The following is a 21,890-nucleotide window of genomic DNA, read 5'->3' on the forward strand; positions in this document are numbered from 1 at the left end:
TTGCATGTACCCCCCTAAAGGGAAAGGAGGAGAGCCCTCAGAGACCTGCTCATCCATCACAGCTACACAGGGTCGCCTGGAAAATTTCATCTGGGGGCAGCTCTGGGTAATGTGGAAGGAGATGGATGGGGCACTTCCCTAAGAGATTCCTCCTTCCCTTCCCCATTTCAGAGGGGCTTGGGAAGCCCCAAGAGAATCTTTTCCTTAACTGTGCCTCCTCATGGCTCCACTGGAGTTAGGAGGAAGATTGGAGAGCAGAGAGATTGTGTGTGTGTGTGTGCGTGCGCGCACGCACACATGCGCGTGCGCACGCGTGTGTGTGTGTGTGTGTGTGTGTGTTTCAGTACTGAGGGAGATCTACAATTTGGGAAGGGTTGTGGGTGGGGAATTCATGGCAGAATGTGGCGATAATTGACTTAAACTGCTATCGATTTGCACCTCACATCTCTTGCTTGGCTCCAAAATACTGCCAAGGGCACCCGGGCGGTGGGGAGAATGTCAGTAAGGAAGACAGTTTGGGTCAAGTCTCTCTTTTCTCTTTCCTCCACCTCCCAGGAGGCTCTGTTGGTAAGTCCCTTGGCCACCCTGTCCATGTCCTGCTGGGCTTGGACTCTGGGGCCAGCCATTGATTTGATTCCTGGCTGCCTCTTAAAGGCTTGCCCTACTCAGCAAAAATGCTGAGTTTTACTGCTGTTAGCATGGCTTCCAGACTCGGCAGCTGTTACTTTCCCAAGGTAAGAGGCAGCCGTTCTGCCGCCAGGCACGGAAGCTAGCGGAGGACCAGGGCTGAGATGCTGGGACAGCCTCTCGTCTGCCCCAGCTGGCATGGAGCCACTGAAAAGACCTTTTGGGGAAAAGGAAAGTAGAAATATAATTGCATTTTAAAAATGTGTGTGTGTGTGTGTGTGTGTGTGTGTGTGTGTACGCGTGCGCGTGTACAGCTTCTGAGGCCAGATAAAAGCAAACATGTGTTTGTAAGAACCTGCCCTGGCGGGTGGGTGACGGTGTTACCTGCAGGCACTTGCAGACACACGACTCTCTGGCCAGAGGCTGATACCTCAGGCTGCAGCCCTCACAAGGCCACCAGGAATCTGCTTCGGGAAACTCTTGTCACAGCAGGGCCCCTGGTTCGTTTTGTGTGGGGATGCAAAGTCAGAGGAGGGCACCCTGTGTTGGGAACCTCTCTCGTTTTATCTCTTTTTCAATTCATAGACAATTAAAGCTGGAAGGAATATTAAAGAACAGACAGGCAGGACTCTGTGGCCCAGAGAGGGGATGAGAATTCCACAACATTCTCTAACAAGTTCATGGTGTGCCCGGGGCTAGAATCTCTGATGCCTGACGCCCAGATCAATGTCCTATCCACTCCACCACACTCCCTGGGGACTATGCATTGTTCCCCACTCCCAACCGGCCACGATGCTCCCACCCAAGGCAGTCACTGTCTTCCATCATCAGACTTCCCATTTCAGAGGTGCTCCATCTGTAAACATGACCCTGGAGAGAAAGGATCCAATGCCTCAATCACTCTCCCCACTAGACAGACAGACAGATACACACACACACACACACACACACACACACTCACTCACTCCTTCTCCGGCGCCTTCAGAGAATTACACACAGGCAGGGACCCAGTACTGACTATGACCGGTAGACAGAATCCAACAGAGCATCGGACTGTACCTGAGTTCTTTATTAAAGAATTCTTTGCTTTCCAGAGAGTCAAGTGTACACCCATTTACCAATGCAAATACTTCAGGCAAATTAATTTCTTTCTATTAGTGAGAATCCTGCCCTATACAATTATGCATACTACAGTCACAGGAACATGTCCAAGCACACATGTATACATGCACTCATACACACGTGTGCACATTGCAGATTTAGAACCCTTTTCTCCTTGCTATAGTCCCCAAAAGGGAATTTCAACCTCCGCACCAAATTGTGTTCCCCTATATAAAGGCATCACCCACACAAAGACTGGGACTCATCATCCTGGAGAAGGGGAAATATAAATCCCTGTGAAGGAGAGGCTCTCGAGAAGTCAGAGCCAAGCCCACGCAAAAGTGATCCCAGACTCCTAGATGCTCATTTTGGGGCGCAGGCGAGCACTGAGAAAAACATGGGGGTTTCAGGCCCATCTGCAATAGAGCCTTTCCACGCAGGCTTTTCCGAGGCTGGATGGCACGTTAGCTCCCAGAAGGGGGAGCTGTGACTCCATTTCAACCAAGGAGAACTGGCTCCGAGATTCCAAATCAGCTGTTGGGCCCCTGTTGAGTTTCCATGGCCCAGCTCAGGCTGCGATGAATATATTTGAAATGGTACAGGTGGGGACTTTAAAAAACCCTCTCCCCTGGTCAGTCCAAGTAAAATGTCTTCGTGCTTGCAAGAGTTTATGCTATTGGCCACAGAGTCTTCCGTTTCTCTGGAAGGTCTTTGCCCAAGGGGCCTTTGGTTGTGTGAGGAGACATTTTCTGATTGACACCCTCTAGCTCGCCCCCTCACAATTCCATAGATGAAATCACGAGTACATACCACCTGAACAGGCTGCTAAGGTTTAGACATAACCCTGTCCTTCTCTCCCTGCATTCCCCTTGCTGAAATCCCAAGATTAATAAATTACTGCTGAATGTCTAGTAATCATATTAAAGGCAAGATGGGGGTCATGTGGAGAAGGCACATTTTCAAATGTCGTTCTCCAAATGATCCCCGCTCATGTTTTCCATTCTAGCCCCATATGCAAGGAGTACCTTTATCTTTCTCTCCTCCATCCCTCAGCTTCAGCCTCTACTTTGTCACATCCTGTATTTTAACATCCAGCTCAAATGACCCTGCCAAGAAGTCTTCCCGAAGTCTTATTTTGGAATAAATCTCTTTCTCCCCTGTTCTTTCATATAATTTTGCCTGAAACTCTATTTTAGCTTGTATCTCTGTTTGGCTTGTTTTGTAGCTCCAAGGATATATGTCTCTTCAATAGGGTCTTTGTAGGAGTATTTATATATATATCCCCAGGGATTGACACATAGTAGTTGCTCTGTCAATGTTTGCTATTTGAGTCTAGGCTCAATAATAGCTGTCATGTCTCCCTCCCTCTCTCTCTTACTCTTTCTCTTTCTGATGATTGTTTCATGTTCACACAAAACAATACAATCATGGTTTCAAATCCTGCCACTAACACCATCAATAGAGGTATATCGATGATGATACAGATGGGTGAAATTACGTCCTACTTGGAATAAACATTGCCCTGTTGCGTTCCAGCATTTTTAGTTTTCTTCTCATTTAATCTTCCTTTCCATCCAGTGAGGCAGACATAGTCCTTTTACAGAAGAAGAAAGTGAAACTCATGCTGGCTAGGTCCCTTGCCCAAGGTCACACTATCAGCACAGCTAGAAGTGGAACCTAATTTCCTGTGGCTTCAGCATCTCAACTCTTTCTGGGGGACCACGGAGTTAATGGTAACCGTTGTGGATGGCCAATGGGACTGGGTTGTTCAACAGATTCTAGTATAGCTGAGAACATAGTATTGGCTCTTTGAACTTGATGTTATGAGGGAGTCATGGAGTCATTGATCAAAGACTCTCAGTGTTCTAAGGTTTCTGAATAACTAGATCGTTCTCCTTACTCAAGAATCAAGAATGCCCTTTGAAATACTCATAACACATGTCCACTCAGTCTCATCTTTAACACTTTTAGCAATGGTGAAGTTACTATCACACAAACCACCCTATGTTGTATAGGGAGAGCGTTGTTAGGATGTGTTCTCACTCTGACCCTAAACCTGCTTTTTATCCATACATCTCTCAAATCATACAACACAAGCATAATTCTCTTCTAATATTAGATCTTCCCATATTGTGGAAGCATAATCATATCACCACAAATGTTCTCATTCAGACCAGAAGGACCTATTTCCACAGTTCTGGCTCCTGCAATTTTTGGGGGCCCTCTCACTAAGCTGGATGTTGTTTTCTTGGCTTTCTCTAGTTGATCGCACTTACAGGGCTTAGAACCCCAAAAAGGGGAGGGTGACCTAAAATCGAGTGAGGATTAAAAAGGTCATTGATTCATTCATTTATTCAACAAATATTTATTAGGAGATAACCATTTCCCAAGTATTGCTCTAGACCAGTGCTATCAAGTAGAACTTTCTGAGGTAAAGGGATATGTTCTCTGTGCTATGCATTATGGTAGCCACTAAGCACATGTGACTGCTAAGCACCTGAAATGTGGCTAGTGTTACTGATGGACTGAGTTTTAGATTTAATCTAATTTTAATTTTAATTTCAATAGCTGTTTGTGATGAGTAGGGAATTATGGAATAGCACAGATATGGACATTAGAAATGTAGCATGAGCATGGTCCTTTTTTTTCATGGAGCTCATAGTCTAGCAGGAAGAGATGGATAATACATGGTAGACAAAGAGATGAGCAAAATAATTTTACATAATAGCAAATGTCATGCAAATAATTTGGGGTAATAGGCTAGAAAGGACTGTGCATGGTGTAGCTTTAGATAGGGTGGTCAGGAGAGACTTCTCTGGGGTCGTGTTATAAGAGCTGGTTTAAGTGAGGAGAAGCCAGCCATGTGGCAGAGACAACAAAGATGAAGTCACTAACCATACGTAAGCTTAGGAGATCCAAGTGATTGTATGGCTGGAGCTTTCCAGTGAGAAGGAGAATGTCATGAGGTGGACATAAGAAAGGTAGATAGAGACCAGATCAAAAGGTCTTATAAAAGATGCGGTAATAAAACATCTAGAAATAGCCCTCCCCCCCCAAAAATGTCCGTGCTTGGGGAGTGAGCAACCTGAGAACTGTGATGGAAAGAGTGTGGAGACTGAGAGAAATTCAGCATCAAGTACCCTCGACAAGTTTCCATCTTGTCGATTTCTTTTTCTTTGAGAGAGAAAGCATGCATGTTCGTTTGCATGTCCAGGGAAGAGGCAGAGAGAGAGGGAGAGTGAAAGTGAGTTAGAGACAGAGAGAGAGAGAGAGAGAGAGAGAGAGAGAGAGAATCCTAATCAGGCTCCGTGCTCAATGCAGAGCCCAACATGGGACTCAATCTCACCACCCTGAGATCATGACCCAAGCCAAAATCAAGAGTACGATGCTTAATTGACTGAGCCACCTAGGTGTTCCTCATCTTGTCCATTTTTAATCAATCATTTCAGTAAGTTCTGCTCATCTGAATTTCTAGTCCTGCCCTAGGTACTGCACACTCTGGACATACCCAGCTCCAAAGGGATGGGGAGAATGGGAGAGCGGGAAATGAATAGAAAAAGAGGAAGAGAATGAATACCTAGAGAGAAGGTAGTGGGAAGTAAGTCTGGCAAAACAAAATGAAAGCCAGAATCATTTTGGATCACCAGATATTTATTGGGTATCTTGTCTTGGAAAGGCCTTGAACAAAATGGTCCGGTAGATAAGGTGATGAATCCTGCCAGGTGGGGAAAAGTGAACAGAGGAGGTCTGCAAATCCATAATGATTGTTCATAGTAGATCAACCATCATTTCAGAAGTTCTGTGAGAGTTTGGGGAAGGTGAAGATTAGATGATGTGATGGTGGTAGTGATGGTGAGGAAGAGGAGAAAGATGGCAGTGACTGTAAGGTCTGGAGATGAGAGTCTTTATCTTTTCACTTTATATCTCCATTCGTTTTAAATTTCACATGGGCTCAAGGCCCCCAGTTGTAGTCCCGGCGTCTATCACTGTATATCTGGACCACCTTAAGGACATATCTGTCCCTCTCTGGGTTCGCCTTCTGCACATCGGAAAGGATCAAACACTGGCCCATCTCACTGAAGGATTTACCTTAGCTCAGTGGAATAATGCAGGACAAAGGTTTTACGAAAACATGGAGAGACACACACGATGGTCATACTTCATCATAATGTTTAGATATCTTCTCAAAAATGAGCAAATCAAAAGGAGGTCATACCTCAGAGCATTGAATGTGACTCAAGCCACGTTGGTTGAGTGGGATAGATGCACCACTATCACAACTCTTAACATCAGAGTGATTAAGTGGTAGCACGGAATCCACTGCCCTCCTGGAACACAGTAGCCTAAAAAGGCTGCCTGGAAATCCATAGACAGTCCTTGCTACTGAGGGGGCCAAGAAGACAATTAAGAAGATAATGAGGCTGAGGAAACATGAAATTAATTTCTTTTTTTCATATGAGGGTGAAGGGGATCTTTGTATCTCAAAGGAACTGTGTTTCAGAGATTGCAGGTGGCCTTAAGGAGAACAGATTGGACACGACTGGGTTTGAGAAAGTGAAGAGGGGTAAATTACTGGGCCTGTCTGCTACCCCGTGGAGGACACACATGGGGATAGAAACCCAGTGCAGACACAAAATATATCATCCTGAGCAAATCTTGTCCTCAGTGTGTGGAGGTTTTCTCACAGGGTGCAGGGATGCATACAGCGATGTCGGGCCACTTTGGGAGATGCTAGGAGACTGTATCCCCCCTCTGGTGAGGAGGTAGATTCATAAGGCAATTAACAAAGGCAAGATGAAATCGTTTTTGTGTAAACTGCAAAGGTCGAAGCGGCAGGGCTCCAAGTAAATGACCCATCCAAACAGCTAGAACTCTTTGTAAGGGTTAACCCAATATTGGCCCGGAGGGGTCTCTGAGATATAATTCATCTAGCCTTTCACAGGTCCTGCAAATGAGCCCGTGGGAACCTCTGTGAGAAATAATGGATCTTGGGGGTAATGTGGAGCAGCTGAGTTACAGATTCCGAGCTGATTCAGATGGAGGAAGGGCAGACATCTAAGATATATGATTGCTTCCAAGCGGTCGGTTCACACATCTCCATTCTAGGAATTAGCAGTCCAAAGAAGCAGATGAAATTCCAGTGGGCTTTGGAATTCCTATAGACTCCAGAAGCCCAGAGGTTAACTTGGAAGAGCATTCCGAGAACTGTAATGGAGACATCTGCCCTAAGTAAGTACGTTTCAGTTTGCATGGTAGTGGATAGGATTTGATGGGCTCTGAGTCTAGAGGCACAAGATAGGAGGAGGACCTATAAGAATTCCTGGCTGGTGCTATAAAAACATCTGCACCGTGGAGCCTCGGGGGCTCAGTTGGTTAAGCATCTGGCTTCGGCTCAAGTCATGACCTCACTGTCTGTGAGTTCGAGCCCCATATCAGGCTCTGTGCTGACAGCTCAGAGCCTAGAGCCTGCTTCTGATTCTGTGTCTCCCTCTCTCTCTCTCTGCCCTTTCTCCGCTCATGCTTGGTTTCTCTCTGTCTCAAAAATAAATAAAAACCAGGGGTGCCTGGGTGGCTCAGTTGGTTAAGCGTCTGACTTCGGCTCAGGTCATGATCTGACGGTTCGTGGGTTCGAGCTCTGCAATGGACTCTGTGCTGACAGCTAGCTCAGAGCCTGGAGCTGCTTCCAATTCTGTGTCTCCCTCTCTCTCTGACCCTCCCCTGCTCATGCAGTCTCTTTCTCTGTCTCTCAGAAATCAATTTTTTTTAAAGAAATTAAAAACAATTTAAAAAATAAATAAACACCAAAAAAATTAAAAAACAAACAAACAAACATCTGGACAAAGCAGAAAGGCCATTAAAAAAAGAAAATCATGGCTGCCTGGTTTGCTCAGTCGGTTAACTATTGGACTCTTGATTTTGGCTCAGGTCATGATCTCACGGGTAGTGAGATCAAGCCCTATGTCTGGCACTGGGCATGGAGCCTGCTTGGGATTCTCTCTCTCTCTCTCTCTCTCTCCTCTCTCTCCTTCTGGCCTTCCACTGATCACACACTCTCTAAAAATAAATAAATAAATAAATAAATAAATAAATAAATAAATAAATAAATAAAAAGAAAAGAAAAGAAAATCAGTACTTTGCTATGTTTGGGAATGTAGGGGAAAGATCAAAAAGTAGATTACCTGGCAGGGGGTGGCAGTGGTTTTTCTGTTGAGACAGATTTTGGAGGCAAGACTCTGAAATGAAGTGGTCCTCATCAAATGCCATTGCCAGAGATGGCCAAAGCGAGGAGGGCTGAGAGCGTTCATAAAGAATTTTATTTCAAGTGCATATCAACATGACAGTATCATTCAACATCCAGTGAAGCCTTACAAAGGATTCCTGAAAATACTGCTAGTTTAGCCACAGCTTTACCTGCATTGTCCCCTTATTTCTGATGGTGGGAATTATACATTTAGGTAGGATGTAGGATGGGACTTGAGGGGATATTGGAACACTCTTCACCCACAATGTTTAGCTGAAATGTCACAGTAACAAAGCCATTCTTGGAGGGGAAAGTGTATGTGCTAAGGATGTCGTATATCCTTTGTGCTATACAGAGTATGTCATATAGACGTCTTGTTGAATAATCTCAATGAGCTCACACATAGGTGCTATTATCCTTGTTCTAGAGATGAGGAAACCGGGGCACAGCACAGGGGTGCCGCTTGTCCAAGGCCACACATGGAATCAATGATGTGTGGAGGGTTTGGACTACTTCTGTCTGATTTAAAAGTGTAGTGGGTGAAAGGTTGGACACTGGAGTTTGAATGTCAACTCTGCCACTGTCCAGCACTGTGACCTGAGTCAGATAACTTAATGTTCCCGTGTCCGTTTCCTCATCTACAAAATGAAGATGACCATATTGACTCCTCAGAGAGAGATTGTGGGTTTTAATGAGTCAATATGATAAGTGCTTTGAATAATGGCTGACAGATCGCGCACATGATACAAACATGAACTGTTATTACTTGTTATTATTACTGTACCCGGTTGCATTAGATTAAATGTTGCCCATGCCTACAAGTATGTTCTCTAACTGGGAGTGCTCTGGAGGAAAGAGATTATTCCCAAGTTTGAAGCACGACCCTGCAAATGAGCCTGCTCAATTATTTTAACCAATCCCCCCTCATGGCAATGTGATTCCAGCAGTAGGGGAGAGATTGAGAGTGTAGGAAAAAGCATGGAAGAATATAAAAATAGAATGACTGGGGTGCCTGGGTGGCCCAGTTAGTGAAGTGTCCAACTCTTGATCTTGGCTCAGGTCATGCTCTCATGGTCGTGAGATGGAGCCCCACGTTGAGCTCCTCACTGGGCATAGAACCTGCTTAAGGTCCTCTCTCTCTTTATCCCACTCTGCCCCTGTCCTCTGCTCACAAGTTCTTTCTCTCTCTCAAAAAAAACCCCAATAATAATAAAAGTAAAATGGCTGAGGCAGATGTTTTTATTCTCTGTATTCCTGTGGATCAGATATCAGAGGTAGATACAGGATCATTGGCCATCAGAGCTGAAAATCAACTTCAATAGAGTCCAGAAGTTTCTGTCACTTGTTTACATATCAACTTTTTCCTCGTTCACATCAAACTGTATCTGAGTTGGTTCTAACCCCCTGCCCCTGTATCCCATGTCCTTATATCTCTTGATTTGGTTTTCTAAGCTGTGTGACCAAATGTTTAGCAGGTGCCTATGGGAAAATGTGCTTGACGGCATGCTTCATGCTCTTGTGTGAACCATATTAACCTGCCCCTCCTCTTGGTTCCCTTCATCCTCCTTTTTATCATGTATTTCACCAAATGCTTGCATGTCTTGACATGTTTTATCTCCTCTAGCCTTTATAGTCTCACTGTAAAGTTGTGTTTATTCTCCCCATTTTCCAGATGGGGACCTTGTGGCTCCGAGCAAAAGGACTTGCCCTAAGATATGTAATAAATGATAGCAGCAGGTTTCAAACCTGTGTCAGCAGACACTGAGTGTTAACATCCATTCATTGAACTGCCCTCTCTCCATCTACGCATCTAAGGCATTGTCCAGCCCTTAGCGGCTTTGTGGCCTCCCCAAGTCAAGGTTGATTATTGCTGCTTTGTCTCTATTGTCTTAGGCCAGGTCTGTTGTCCCAAATCTTCAACCATTCCGTCACGCAGGCCCTGCCCTCAATCCTGGTCTTGTAGACTCCTAAATGAGAAAGGCATCTATCTTGCAAGTTCCAGGAGATGTTATAAATGGTGTCACTGGAGGGAGGCTTCTTAAATCTCCTTAATAACCTGCATTTTGCTTTTTCTCCTTCTTTATCTGTCAGCATCGTGAATATCTTCCACTCTTCCAGTGCTTTCTGGCTGCCAACTTCATAGCGTCTTAAAATAGCAATTTAACTTCACAATGCCTCTGCAGGAAACCTTAGCTTAGTGTGTTTATTTGTACCCTTAAGTTTTGAGAGTTCAAATGCTGCTCAGACCAGGAACAGTAGTTATAGAAAAGCTACTTTCTAGCTCTGAGCCAGAGCCAAGGACCAAGATGTTACTTGTTTCTTGGGAATAGAATCACCCAAGCCACCTCTGAAAACCATAGCATTTTTGAAAGCATCTCAGGAAATAGCAGGGTAGAAGTGGCACAGATTGTTACAGCCAGATGCTGCAAGAGAAATGGTATATATGCATATATATATATATATATATATATATGTATGTGTATATATATATATATATATATAATGGTTGTATATATATATAATGGTATACATATAATGGTGTATATATATATAATGGTGTATATATATATAATGGTATATTATATATATATATTTTTATATATATATATAATCTGAGAGCTCTCTCTCTTTACACACACACATGCAGGCACACACACATGTATAAAGAAAGGAATATTGGTATTAAGGAGAAAAACAACAGATACAGTGGGAAATGTCCAAGTCGGGCTTTTCCTTCCTTCTTAATAGAACATGGGCCAATAGAACAGATACCAATCATCTACTGTCAGAATGTGATCTGGGGGTGGAACTTACAGCTAAACATGGAATGGGGACCACACATGGCCAATAAACCTAGTTAAAAAGCCAAAATATTCAGGTTCCCTAGCAGCCAAATAATGAAAATAGCAATGTGATACCATATAGCATCATCAAAATGGCTATTTAAAAAATTTATTTATTTATCTTGAGAGAGTGGGGGTGGGTGCAGAGAGGAGAGAAAAAATGCCAAGCAGGCTCCATGCTGTCAGTACAGAACCCAACGTGGGGCTCAATCTGACAAACTGTGAGATCATGACCTGAGCTGAGATCAAGAGTCATACACTTAACCAACTGAGCCACCCAGGTGCCCCCAAATGGCCATTTTATTTTAGAATGACAGCATCCGGTCTTAGCAAGAAGGCAAGGAACAAGACACTGTCCTGTAGCATTCGTGAACATCTATATGAATATATTCTTTATAGAATGTGGCTTTTACTCTTTAATTTAAACAAACAAACAGATACCATTCACTGAGCCCTTACTTTGTACTCTGTGCCAAACACTGTCCTAGAAGCTCTTAATGCAGCAAGGAGCACAGCTGACTTGCCCCTGCCTTCTTGGAGCTTATAAATAGATAAACAAGTGAACCTATACTGTGTCAGATGGAGATGGGTGCAATTATAGATGGAGGGTGGCTGGGCAGTAGAGGGCATGGTGTTTTATATAGTGAACAAGGGAAGCCCTCATTGAAATACAGACATTAGAGCAGAGATCTGTAGTAAGCAAGAGAGACAGCCAGATGGACCTCTAGGGGAAGAACATTCCAGCAAGAATAGAGCAGAAGAATACAGTTGTTGATGTGGGACTGTCCCTGGTGAGCTGAAGAACCGGTAGAAAACTGACTGCAGTGAGGTGATCAAGGGGCAGAGGAGGGGGAAGAGAAGAGGTGCCAGAGAGGGAGCAGATCCATATTTCCATCTCTGTTGCTACCGTTATCGCCATCTCTGTCCCTCTTTTAATTTATTTTTAAAAATATTTTTAATATATTTTAAAATATTTATTTTTGAGAGAGAGAGCACATGGAGGAGGGGCAGAGAGAGAGAGGGACAGACAACCTGAAGCAGGCTCCGTGCTGACAGCAGAAAGCCCAAATCGGGGCTCAAACTCATGAACTTGAACTGTGAGATCATGACCTGCCCTGGAGTTGCCCCTCCTTTTAAAAACAAGGTGCAAATCCTTCCATTTTAAGAAATTTCCCATTCTGAGAAGTAAGTTAATTATATGTGCATAGACATGGGAAGAAGGAACTTTATGGGGTGTTTGGGATAAAAGGGAAAAAGAGAAACAAAGGACCAAACTGTGTAATGGAATATCTACAGTGACTAAGGATGATGGTAGACGAGCACAGTTTTAAGTGGAATTTTAGAAAGTGGAATGAAGACAGGGAACGTGATCTGTAAAATGGAACTAACTATAGTACCTCCTTGCTAGTTTTACTATGAGACTCAAGCATCACACATATAAAGTATTCAGCAGTATGCTTCCAGCACTTAACATATGACACTCATGATCGTATTTATTGACATGGACAGATTTGTGGTGAGCTATTATGTTAAAAATATGTATAAGGTAGAACATATTATGTAGAGCTGCTATTGTATAAGGTGTGCCCTGATATTTGAGTGGTTATCTCTGGGTGATAGATTATAAGTGAATTTCAGTCCCTCTTTTATACTTACCTGTATTGCCTAATATTTCTTTAATGAATGTGCATTGCTTGGGTAATTAACATTTTAAGTAGTCAGATGTGGGGGATCAGGGAGGAGTTTTTGGTAGGAAGAAAGCAGAGGCACATGCTTTAATGCAGAGTTTGCTAAATTTCTTAGTCATTTGTCTTAAATCACATTTAACTGGACTCAGGTTTTCCCCCACCTCTTTTTATTTGGCCTTAGCCCGAGCAGTGCTCCTGGTAAAAACCAAAGATTAAATAAATGATTTATACACTCTAATGCACGTTAAAGTAGCTATTACATACTTAAAAGAAAAGCTGTATCACCTCTATATCACCTGGAATCACTGTATGTGCTGGTTGTACTTTGGGTACTGTGATTTGGAAAGCGTGGATTTAGTCTATGGCCATACCACCCTGAACGCGCCCGATCTCATCTGATCTCAGAAGCTAAGCAGGGTTGGGCCTGGTTAGTACTTGGATGGAAAGCATGGGTTTAATGGCTATCACCTTGGAATCAGAAGAGTTTAGTTCTGACTCCATAGTCATTTTTAATTTTGGGTAAGAAGGCCCACTGTGGGAGTAGGAGGCGTTGAGAAGTTGAGGTTGGCGGCCACCTTGCTGTGAATAAAGCAGCTGCTTTATCTGCCTTTTTGTATCAGAGTTGAATGAAGAGTTCCAAGGCTCTAAAAAAATGACTTGATGTCATTGGCTGAAACTTCAAACGGTCTCTAAAGTGGACTTACACATGGCAGATCTTGTCCTAGATTAAGTCATTGTACTGAGATCTTTGGGGGCCATATATGTCATATCCTCAGGGCTTAGTGGGAACAGAAGGTATATTGTAAGACAGTGCCTTGGCTGCCTTTGGAATCACATCATATGACATACATAATTGCCATCAACAGATTAAATGAATTAAAGAAAATATGAGCCATATTCAAGGCAGCCTCTTATGGAAATGAAACCTTAGGAGTAAAAGCATGCTAATTCAGGATGCCTGGAAAGGCTTGGGACATGTGTTGGCATTGGAGAGAGGGTCTGTCTTTGTGGAAGTGGCAAAGGGGACATTCCAGGTAGAGCAAATGGTAGGCACAAAGACATGACACCAAGAATCTCTCTCTCTCTCTCTTTGTTTTTAATCACCGAAACATAGAATGTTATAACTGAGCCAGAAGCAAACATTGTGTCCAACCTACCTCTTCTTTTGAGATAAGAAAACTAAGGCTTTGGCTGAACTAAGGCTCTGGCAGAAGGAGCGTCATGGCAAAGACCATAATCTTTGTTAATAGAGATGTTATACCAAGAACCCCAGACTCCTGACTCCCAGACAGCAATCATTTCACTAGAACATTTCATGTCCTTCCCCATGGTGTGCTAATTCTTCAAGAACTCCTGGGAAAATGTGTTGTGTGGTCAAATACATTTGGGAGATGCTTTATGATCTACCCTCTTCTTGAAAAATTAGGCTAAATGTAAGCCTGTAAGCCAATTTGACGTTCTGACAGCTTTTTGATCGAAGGAGATTTTAGTTCAAGCTAATTCAAGCTTTCTCAAAATTTTTTGACTGCAAAAATTTAACTTTCTATATTTTTTATTTAATTCTTATTCATAATTATATATAGCTTGCTTTAGGAAACTCTACACCAGAGAAATATATCTTCCATTGAAAAATCAGATTATGCCTATGGAAAAAAATGTTTTCTTTCTTATTTTTAATGTTTTATTTATTTCTGAGAGAGAGAGAGAGAAAGCGTGAACAGGGGAGGGTCAGAGAGAGAGGCAGACACAAGATCTGAAACAGGCTCCAGGCTCTGAGCTGGCAGCACAGGGCCCGACATGGGGCTCGAACCCATGAACCGTGAGATCACGACCTGAGCCGAAGTTGGACGCTTAACTGACTGAGCCACCCAGGCGCCCTGAAAAAAAAATGTTTTATAAACAATTCTGATGGTCTGTATTATTTCATAGATGTTGGTCATATTAAGAAAATTATTATAAAGAATGATAAGAAGGGAGGTTTCCCCGATTTAATGTAAGTTTCACCTTCCAACTCCACTCCCTCCTTCTGTCTTTCCCTCTCTGCCTTCCCCCCTCCCTCACTCTTCCCTCCCTCCCTCCCTTCCCTCAGCCTTTATCATCTTACTTTCTTGCTATATTTTTCTTTCCCTCCTTACTCTCTTCATCTCTTTTTAAGTTTATTCCTGCTTTCTTACTATTCTTTTTTTTCCCAAAAACACATTTCTTTTTAAGGAGTTACTATGTTCCAGATTCTGAACCATCTGTGATGAATACGACATTTTCCTGATCTAAACCTCTGCCAGTCTGATAAGGAAACAGATGTGCAAACTGAGATAATACAGAGTAGCTGCTGCTGAAATTAGAACGTATAGAGCTTGTGAGGCAATGGGGACGAGGTATGTCTGCATGAGCCACAAAGGTTGAATAGCCGGTTGGGTAGACAGAGAAAAGGCATTCCCAGTGGACAGTGGGTCAGGAAGTAGCTCAGTGTGACTGGAGAATATGCTCAGGGGTAAAGCTGGAGAAATAATTTAGGGCTGGAACATATAAAGCTTTAGAACTCATACTAGGTAATATCCGTTTAGAAAATTGTTGATAACTCTTAAGGATTGACATGATCAGATCTGGGATTAAGATAAGAAGGAGACTAAGAGGAGGGGTTCCAGGGTTCGGGGGCCCTTTGGCTGGTTATGGTTCAGATGACACATGGATGACCTTCTAGGATAAGGCAGTGCTAAGGAAGTGGACAGAAGAGAGAAGTAGTGTGGTGTGTGACAAAGGGGAGGGAGGGGTTAAGGATGGCTTCCTCCAAGGTTGTGCCAGATCTAGTCCTCCTCCCTCTAAATAGCGTTTCCAGAAACAGCAGGGTCTCAATTATCTCACCGTGGGCTGTGAAATTCTTTAAAAAAAAAGTCTCAAAACAAAATTAAGTTTAATTTGCTTTAATTGAAAAATAAACACATACCATGTACAGCACTCTCAAGAGGAGGAAAGAAAGCTTGAAAATGAAATGAACAGTTGGGTGTGGTAGACCCTCAATGATTAGAAGTCTTGAAATGAGAATTGGTGTTGATGGAGAAGATGAATTCAGAGTTAAAGTCAGGAACAGGAACCTTTCTGTCCAGGTCGTGGTTTTCTGGATGCCTTGTAAGATGGTTATTTTTATCATTGCTGAGAACATTGATTATAAGGCAGTCATGGAGTAAAGGAGGGAGCACTGAATTTGGAACCAGACAATGTGGGTTGGATCATTTCTCTATCACTTTAATTGTGCGGCCTTTGGCAAGTCATTCTTGGCCTCGGGCTTGTCATCTGTAAAAGGGAGATAATAATCTGTACATCACTGGGTTCCTACGAGGATTATGTGGTGGAAGTTCCGACATACTGTAAAGAGATGATAGAGAAAGATGAGCAGGATGAAGGGTGAGGAGACATAGAGGTAAGAGACAGGAAGGGGGAGGAAGGATATTACAGTGAATCCAACAGACTCATTCAAGCACATGATATTTATTGAGAGCCTCTTTGTTCAGGTCTTGTGCTAGATGCTGGGGGATAAAATAGCAAGAAATGGCTGAGTCTACTTCTATGGCACCTATAGGCTAGCAGTAAATATTTTCTCTCTAAGTAGGCCATAGAATGGAGTCAAGAGGAGGGGCAACTGGGTGGCTCAGTCGGTCAAGTGTCTGACTTTCACTTAGGTCGTGATCTCGCGGTTCGTGGGTTCGAGCCCCGCGTCGGGCTCTGTGCTGACTGCCAGCTCAGAACCTGGAGCTTGTTTCAGATTCTGTGTCTCCCTCTCTCTGACCCTCCCCTGCTCATGCTGTCTCTCTCAGAAATAAATTAAAAAACATTAAACAATTAAAAAAAAGAATGAAGTCAAGAGGAGAGCCTGAGCTAAGGGAGGTATTTGGAAAGCTTTGAGATGTGTCTTAGAAACTCTTGTCTCAGAAGGGTATTTTTATTTCTATGCACAACCCCTCTGCCTTCCCTAGTCAAGTACAGGTACTTTGACTCTGGCTTAGGTGCTGCCTGGCTCATGGGGAAGAGTCTGATAATCACATTCATAGGTGATGGTGGCTTGTATTTGAAGGCTCAAAGTCTCAGATTCTTATAATATTGGCATCTTAGAATCATGGTTGTAGAATTTTAGGATCTATCAAACCTTGGAATCAGAGAATCTTAGAATAATAAAAACTAGTGTCAGAATCTCTTAGACTCATAGAATGTAATATTCATGGAATATAAAAATCAACTCTTAGTACCACCACATCTTATAAATCATAGAATCATGAAATTAGAGTCTTTTAGAAGAGAATGGCATTTTATGGTTATCTTGGTCCACCCCCCCCCCTTTCCAATTGATGGAAAATACTAGTATAGCATTAAAAATACAAACATTCTCAAGAATCTTTGCACAGAGAGAAGGTGGCCATAAAGGAAATATAATGCTTAAGAGCACTGATGGTGAATATATTGTCCAAGGGGCACTGATGGTGGAGACAGATGGAGTTTCTGAACATTATAGAAGCTTTTGGTGGGGGTGATCGTTGACTTTACTGAAGCCAACAGCAAACACGTATCTTAATAGAAAGCTCAAAGCAAAATAGGAATTCATGTCTTTGCTTACTGACCATCTCTGCTGTCATTACTCATGTGGGCCAAAGTTAGCCATGGTGTCATTTTAGAAAATTGTCCCCTAAATATTGGTCTTGTTTCGGATGGTAAACTTCAGGAGGGTGGGAGTGATAGGTGATTCCACAGGACTTCTATAAGGTTTCTAGAAAAGTCTTTGGCATGCTAGGCCTTTCAAGCATCCAGTCTTACTGTCTTTTCTCAGAGATAACTCTGGTATACACATGGTAAGCTATTGTTGATGTGTGTCTTTGCTTATGTTTTCTCTGACGTATTGACTTCTATTGCCAAGACGTTTTTTGTTTGAAACCTGGCATCCATTTTGTGTGCAGTAATTGTTTCCTCCACGTTCTCTCACAGGACCTCAGATCCAATGGTATATTTTGAGAGGTACAGGAAGAACCTGGCTTAAAGAAGTGTAGAGCGTGTAGAGTTTTTTGCTTTATGCCATGGAATCTGTGTGTGTGTGCACATGTGCACGTGCATGTGTGTACACATGCATACATGGGCTGCTCGCATAAAATATGAATCTGAATGCTTTTCACACGAGTATAAATTGCATTTGAGTGTATTCATGGGCTCTTATGTGCCTTCATATGTGGATAAGCATTATGTGGAAATGAATGTGGAATAGGTAAGATATGTAAATGATTATGTGGCTCTTGACATACATTTATTGAGCATCTACAGTGTTTCTGACAATGAAATCAGTGTTTCCAAGCATGGTAATGTATTTGATTTTACAACTATTAAGTAGTTCTTGTAAGTATTAAAGTTTCTATTTTGAAGACGTGTCAGCTAAGGCTCTGAGAATTGAAGTGACCAGGGCTGGTATTTGAAATGGAGTCTTTATATTAAAGACTTTGTTTACATGTCTTTGGTCTGAGTGTACTGATGTGTGAGTACAGATATGCGTGCATGTGTATGTGTGCACACACGTACACACCTGTATGCTCATGGACATGTGGGGATGCATGTGTTCCTTTTTTTCAGATGTATTTCTTAGAACACATGGATGTGTAAATGTATGGATATGTATGTAGTGAATATATATGCACCCGTTAAAACCATGATCATCCAGCAACGGACATCTGTGTGGTTGGTCTTGGGGACCAAGGGAATGTGGATTGTGTAAGCTGTCGGGGATGACATCCAAGAGGCAGAGGATGGACAGCTCAGTATAAATTCATCCACAGTACTGACATGGCTACGTGCTTTGCAGGGATTCTTTGGCACAAGTTATTAACCCCGGAGAGCTTTTTTTTACCAAAATCTTTTGAAAAGCAGCCAGGTGTGTTCATGTCAGGTGTCCCTAGACTAGAGTTTGTGAAATGCTCATCTAGATGGTAAAGCAGGCTTAAAAAGAAAAAGAGGGAGCATAAGGAAGCAAATGCCAAAGGTGTTCATGATACAGAAACTTCCAGTAACAGGAAGCTCCTGTGTGGTCACTTTGGCAGGTGCAGGGTGAGTAAAAACCTTCAGAAATGATTTTTCCTGTGCCCCACACCCAGAACCTGCAGAAAGTCATAAGGATAGGCCGTTTTCCTGTTGTACAGATGACGTGATTGGTACTCAGGGCTACGTGATTTTCATAGGAACACCGGAACAGAGCCAGGATTTGAATCCACGTTTTCCTGTACATGTGAATTCCCTCGCCTGCACTTGCCCTCACAGTTTCCTACACTGAGGGTTTTTCTCGGGCTATGACCTGGACCCACATAAATCTCAGGCAGTCTGACACCCAGCCAAGCCACATAAACATTCCGGATTCACTGCGTTGACACTCCAAGGGGCTGAAATAGAACTTTGAAATTCTCCTTCACTTTTAATTAAAAAAAGATTTAGGCTAACCCTGGGTTTCCACTTCCATTTAACTGGGACCGCTTTTAACCGTTGCTGTATTTTTATTGTTGCAAATGTGACGCACCAATCCATCTTCCTTGAAAAGCTTCTCGGTTTCTGCTCCATCTGTCGAAGAGAAAACATTTGCAGAAATCCCTCGGCTTCTCTCCAAGGGCTGAAACTTCAGTTGTAGCAAGGAATGCAGTGCAGGAAACAGGGTTGGCCATCAGTGAAATGAGGAAATTGGCAAAATCTGTTTCTAGTATCTTTCTGATGTTCATTTCCCCAAGCTGAGAGCCCAGCCAGCGCCACCGTGCTCCCCTGTGTGCATCCAGGAGTATGCTGGACACCCCGCACGTGGGTTTTACAACTCTCCTTTACAATGAAGCCATCACTTCTGTTCTCCTTGTTCTCTGTGAACCCCATTCTCCACTAGACCCTACATTAGGTTTTTTTTAATAAACCATCATTAGTTCTTTTTTAAAAAAATCATTAGTTCTTAATGTTGACAGTGTTTGGTGTAGAAGAAGCATTGGACTTGGCATTGGAAGACTTGAGTTCAAGTCCTCACTTTGCCATGTTTTATTTATTTTTTAAAAAATTTTTAATGTTTATTATTTAGTTTTGAGAGAGAGACAGAATGCAAGTGGGGGAGGGACAGAGAGAGAGAGCGAAAGAGAGAGAGAATCTGAAGCAGGCCCCAGGCTCTGAGTTGTCAGCACAGAACCCAACGTGGGGCTCAGACCCACGAACCGTGAGATCATGATCTGAGCTGAAGTCAGACGCGTAACTGAATGAGCCACCCAGGCGCCCCACTTTGCCATGTTTTAACCTGGCAAATTGCTCTAACTCTCTGAGACTGGATTTGCTGGGAAAGCCCCAGCATCAAATGGTTTAATTAAAGCCCACATGCTCTGAAGTTGTGAAATGCTGCAGTCAGGCTATGCGTACCACTCATGCTTTCCGAGGTCCTGCTTTGGTGTGGTGTGGGTGATACTAACGTGAATAAGGCAAACTCCATACAATCCCTTCAAAAGCCCACACACGTGGTAGCATAAGTTTTAGCATAAAATCATGGGCAGGCTGTGGTTTCCTTTTCCTGAGGGAGATCAGGGGATTTTACCAAAAGGGGTTGACCTTGAACTGATCCTTAAAGAATAACTGGGGTTATTAGGTTTGGAGTGGAGATAGGGTAGAGGAAGCTTTCTTGGCAGAAGGATTGGCTAGGGAAAAAGGACCACAGAGGTAAAACAGATCGAGGCATGCTGAAAATGTCTGCAGGAAATCTAGGAAGCAGAGGCAGAGTGCTACTTGGAGAGGGAGACGTGATGAACAATGGGGTAAAGTGACAATAGCTAATAATTGACGTGTAGAGGTAGGAGGGAGCCATCATAGATCGATATAATCAAGGAAGTAGTCCAAGGTAGTGTTGTGATTTGTAGTTAAGAAATATAATTCTGGTCTTCATCCTTGACATTTCTGTAAGTGGTAAGAGGCAATGAAGGTGTCTTTTGTTATGTTAGTGAGGTAGCTTTTGGACTTCACAGTTAGGATTGGGCCTGGTTGCCAGGGGAGCCTACCATGTGATTGATTTCTGGGCTGAAACTTTCAGTTACACCCTTCAACCTCTAGGGAGGGGAAGAGACTGGAGCTTGAATCAGTCACCAGTGGCTAATGATATAATCAGTCATGTCTATCTAATGGAGTCTCCATGAAAACCCAACAAGAGAGAGTCAGGAGAGCTACCAGGTTGGTGAACACGGGGGTGCTGGGAGACAGCCAAGAGAGTATGGTGGCTCCCTGTCCTTTCCCCACTCTTGCCTGTGCCTCTCTTCCATTTGGCTGCTTCTGAGTTGTATCTTTGTGGAATAAACCCATGATCTGGTGAGTAAATGGATTTCCTGAGTTCTGGAAGCCATTCTAGCAAATTAATTGAATCCTAGAGGAGGGTTGCGGGGATGTCTGATCTATAGCTAGTCAGTCAGAAGTATAGACAGTGACCTGAGTTTGGGCTCAGCATCCTGAATTAGAGCGAGTTGTTGGCATGTCCAGTCTGTAGCTGTTCACTTAGAAGCACAGGTAAGCAACCCGGACCTGTGACTGGCATCTGAAATGTTGGAGGAGGGGCCATCTTACAGGACCGAACCCTAAACCTGTTGGTAGATGGTATCAGAATTGAGTTCACGTGTAGGAAACCCAGCTAGTGTCTGGAGAATTGTCTGTTGATGGTGTGGGAAACCCCACATTGAAATTGGTCCCAGAAAACCTAAAGCCTCAATAATAATGAGAGCCACCTTTTACCAAACACTTGCTGTATTTGTGCCAGACTTTGTGTTAGTGGTTAATGTACTGAAGGTACAGTTTGACTGACACTGGAACTGAGGTTAAGAGTTGACATGACTTGTCCGCATAGATGGTGAGCCCCACGGCAGGAGCCAAAGCCGGGCCCAGGCTGGTTTGCCAGTATTCTCTGCTTTTTATCTCCTCGTTATCTAGAATGGCATTTTAGGATTATCTGGTCACCTCTGGAAAAGAGCTGGGAAAAGCGGAGAGGCTGAGCAAATAACAAATTATGGTTACTCCTGAGGGCAAGAAAATTCCTTGGAACTCTAAAAAACAAGTCACTGGTGATGGAATGCTAGGTATAATTTTCAGCCTTTTCAGGGAGACATTTTGGGGCAACGAAGAAAGTCTATGTGGTCAACTTCCTGGTGCCAGGAGGGGAGGAGATGGGAATTTGGGAGGAACCTGGGCCTTGCTGGCTTCTGTTAATTAACATCCTTCATGTGGACTTCAGAGAGTTCTTAGGAGACAGCTAACATTTCTGGACAATGTCATGGAGGCTGGATTCCTTGGCAATCCACCAGAGATAGAACCCCAAAGTGAAAAGGCCATAAAACAACACACAGACTTTTTGTGGGTACTTCAATAATTTCC

At 43.2% G+C, this 21,890-nt stretch overlaps 1 protein-coding gene across 2 annotated transcripts in view; it reads left to right on the forward strand.

Annotated features, from left to right (window-relative positions):
- The window catches only part of BRINP1 (BMP/retinoic acid inducible neural specific 1), a 176,502-nt gene that overhangs the window by 1,229 nt on the left and 153,383 nt on the right, over nt 1–21,890 (forward strand). The gene's annotated exons all lie outside the window — the stretch shown is intronic.

Source organism: Hyaena hyaena, unplaced genomic scaffold (assembly GCF_003009895.1).
Source record: "Hyaena hyaena isolate Hyena2069 unplaced genomic scaffold, ASM300989v1 scaffold_90, whole genome shotgun sequence".
NCBI classification, from domain to species: Eukaryota; Metazoa; Chordata; class Mammalia; order Carnivora; family Hyaenidae; genus Hyaena; species Hyaena hyaena.